The sequence below is a fragment of the Triticum dicoccoides genome, unplaced genomic scaffold (assembly GCF_002162155.2).
Source record: "Triticum dicoccoides isolate Atlit2015 ecotype Zavitan unplaced genomic scaffold, WEW_v2.0 scaffold97223, whole genome shotgun sequence".
NCBI classification, from domain to species: domain Eukaryota; kingdom Viridiplantae; phylum Streptophyta; class Magnoliopsida; order Poales; family Poaceae; genus Triticum; species Triticum dicoccoides.
In genome coordinates, this window is record NW_021314428.1 from 6 (window position 1) to 3,935 (window position 3,930).

At 41.6% G+C, this 3,930-nt stretch overlaps 1 long non-coding RNA gene across 1 annotated transcript; it reads right to left on the reverse strand.

Moving 5' to 3' along the window:
* Window positions 1-1,398: 1,398 nt before the first annotated feature.
* On the reverse strand, window positions 1,399-3,712 carry LOC119348590. Its single transcript, XR_005169033.1, has 3 exons — window positions 3,224-3,712; window positions 2,874-2,956; window positions 1,399-1,721 (listed from the first exon to the last, which is right to left on the reverse strand). It is a non-coding gene; the product is annotated as an uncharacterized LOC119348590 (long non-coding RNA).
* Window positions 3,713-3,930: the final 218 nt, after the last annotated feature.

Consider the following 3,930-nt stretch of genomic DNA (forward strand, 5'->3'; position numbering starts at 1 on the left):
AGGTCACAATAATTTTCATGAAAAATCAGGTGTATGATTCGGAATTTCTTTTTTAACCATGCATGCTTCAGATTCCACGAAAAGGCCTTATTCCCCGTGCATTGAAATGAAAAAAAAATCATCCCTCATACACACACATGACAGCAACGACGAATCCCTTCAAATCTTTCACAATGGCACACGAGAAACAGCATGATAAGTGGTGTCGCGCAAAGTTCATAAGGTTGTATTATTTGTGAAATGTACTCAACATGTTTCCAATTTATTAGACAACAGAAATATCAACGTTAAGACTGGATTTTCAAAATACCCCATATAAAGAAGATATTAATAAAGGTTGCATCATAAATGGAATTTTAGGAATGATGATTAATATAATAGCATATTTCAAATCTACACATCTTTTTAAAGGGATTTCTATATATAACATGTTAGATTTAGAGTCAGGATTTGAAAGTGATTAATATAATACCATATTTGAAATCTACACATCTTTTTAAGGGATTTCTATATATAACATGTTAGATTTGGAGTTAGGGTTTGAAAGTTATGAGTTTTTTTGAAATATTTGAATATGTCCAAAAATAGAAAGAATGAAAATAGGGTAACTGGTACATTGTGCAGCCCATCTGCTAAGTGACGCTGGGGCGAGTAGTAATATCCTACGCCTACCAACATTAATTGGAGAGAAAAAGAAGAAAAGAGAGAAAGGGGAATCGAACCTGGGTCTCCCAGGTCGAGAGATGAGGCTCACACCACTACGCCAGCCACCCGCAAGTTGTTGACTACATGGGCTTAACGTTAATAACCGAGCCTCCCGCGGCTTTTAGAAGGGGCAAACCGAACCGTTTTTTTCACTTACCAATGGCATGGTGGGTAATTCTTTACAACCTCAGGGGTAGTTTTAATGACGGACGACATAAACCCAATTCTCTTTATTATTTTCATCTTAATAAGGTTATTATGCTATAGGAGAATAATAATATAATGGGTACTTTCCAACAACAAAGAGGATACTACCTTCTCATACAACAATGAATCATACCGTAATGTATCCACAGTGTGAACCTAAGGTATTGCACGCAGTCTGCCATGGTTAAAATCTTCATTTCAACCATTAAAATGGATTACCCAAGCCCTTGTTATGAAAAGAAGTGATCATTGATGTATCATATATGTACTGTGGGATATTGAACTGAAGGGAGTTCAATTACCATGTACAGAATTATTGCTGTCCATCGCAATCTGAATTCTAAACTCTATGTTTTAGAATAGGAACTTGTATCTAACAAGCTCGACTTCCAAATTAACTCCCAAAGATGAGTACCAACACAACATGAAGACCAGTACATGTTAGAAAAAAAATAGCTACATCATATTATGTGGATTAGCATTAGCTTGCCCTGATTAAATAACGTGTAATAGAGCAAGAGAATCAGACCCGCAAAACCATCTGTAACTAATCAAACTCACATCTCAAAAACTGAATCCACCTCTAAACTGAACCAAAACATGATTTGTATTCAGATTGCAAGTGTCATCCAGATTTGGGGCTAAAGTCGAGAGATGGGAGAAGCTCACCACACTAGGAGGGAATGAAAGCCATTGGTGAGCTTGTACACGTGAGATAGGACACAGGGGCCAAGCGGGTGCTGGACTTGCTGCTCCATCTCCTCCGGTGAAGAGAGCTCGTCAGGGATGGACGCTTCAAGGAGGGCGTCCTGTACGCCGTTGGATGGGTGGAGAAGGCAATAGGCATTAGTAGCACAGAAATCAACCCTAATAAATAGTTCATATTTGATAACACAAGCAGCCTTTCCAATATGATGATTCTCAAGAAAGAGAAAAACATTATCCAAGAAATCAAGAAACAAAAGCGAAATGCTAGATAGCAGCATAACCATTCATTCAGGGAACATAAGAGGTGGCAAAAGCAGCAGCAGGTAATCCTTATAACTAGAGGCTAAGCATCCAGAGTTGGCTACAGTTAGTACTTCATAGCAACTAACACCGGCCTACTTCATAGCAACTAACACCGGCCAATAAAAAGTAGCACAAGTACTAGATACCTATGAGGGTGTGAACTTGGTGCCAATCAGTTGGCCAACCTTGTGGATATGGAGATCTTGTTTGTACCAGTACAATTAGCAAGCAGTTGTCTATTATTGAAGCCATTTCATTTGCAACAGTATCATAATAAAAATGTAATGTAAAATCCTGGTGTTGTGTACTAGCACTATAGCAACAGTACTTATCAGAAATTACATTATAGCTTCTTAAAAATGGAAAGGAAGAATTGCATCCTCAATCAAGTATGCTGGCAATCAAGGCCGGTCCTGAGATTTCAGGGGCCCAAGGTGAACTAGAAAACAGGGCCCCATACAAAGCATGGCACCAAAAAGAGTGATTTATATCGACCAAAGGTGATATATATTGTTTTGAAGAGCTTTATGATGAACGATAACAAGGTGTAACCATTTGAAAAAAAGGTGTGAAGCTGATATATGTACACAATGTGATTGAAATTCATGTAAAGAAGAACAGTGGTATTAGATCTTATGGCATTTCTATTTTTTGTTGTTGGAAGTTAGACAAATGGAAGACAATAACTTATCTTTTGCCAAAATCATTTTCCCTCAGTTCTAGTACAAGTTTGTAGTATTTCTACAGGCACAATCCGACATTCAGACTTGGACCAATCTAACAAAATGAGATTAATTTTGGAAGCTGATATAAATACAGTCAGAGGATTGACCATGGATTTTCAGCATGAATTCATCATAAAATTCGCCTAGCTAGAATTAACAAGACATGACCCAAATCATATACAAAATCGGCGGAAAAGAAAGCACAGCAGAACCCCATGTTGTTACCTCTTTGTCAACCCAACAGAACCCCCAATCAGCCGATTAGGCAGATAAGTATGGCGCACTAGTTAGATGGCTGTCGCAGAACCCTATAGGCAGATAAGCATGGCGCATCAGCAATCCTGTTTGTTAAAAGAGTATTTTGTCCATGTGTAGAAACAAATACAGAAACTGATCTTGATAATATTTGGCATACCCAATAACAGATTAAGGTGCATATTTGATAGCACAAGGAGCAATTTTTCCCAAAATTAAAAATAAGATTACCAAGCTACAGACTAACCATATCCAGCACAAGCAATTTGTCCCATCAAATGTTTACTAACGGCAGTATAGGCACAATAACACAACCTTACCTAGCGCCATAGCCATTGTTCAGGGGCGGGGCGTGCGTATGCTGTACTGGCGCTTCTCCTTGGAGTTTGAGGATGAGGAGCAGCACATGCACTCGCCGCAGCTGTCGTCGAGCAGGACAAGCCATGGTGCCCACCCTCGTCCCGGACGGGCGGCTGCAGGGTGCGCCGCGTCCATGGATCCTACGGGATGAGGTCCTCCGTGCCTCGTTGCTCAAGGTGGACCATCAGGAAGCGAGGGCGCCCATGGGGGCGCTGTAGACGACGGAGAAGAGGCGCCATAGGCGGCCGTAGAAGGGCCGACGACGAAGGCGATGCCGGATGCCGAAACCCTAGCACGGGAAGTGGTTTTGGGCAAGCAGTTGAGGTCGAAAGGGGGAAATCTTGCCGGAGGGAAGGATGGATCCAAGCAAGGCGAGCTCGGTGGTGTGCTCCACCCCGGCAATATCCACCGGAATCACGCGAATCGGGAGGGGCAGCTGTGGCGGCTGAGGGAATGGAGGAGAGAATGGGGGTTAGGGTTAGATGGGTGTGGACTTTGGATTAAATAAGCTGGCTCGAAATTTTTGCCACCGCCCGCATCAGCGACTTAAAATTTTGCACGTCCACGCGCGCTCTCGAAACTTCTGGCGCGTCCACTTTTTATTTTTATATATGTATATATACTGTTGACTACATTCAACTGACATATGGGCCAACCCACCAGCCAC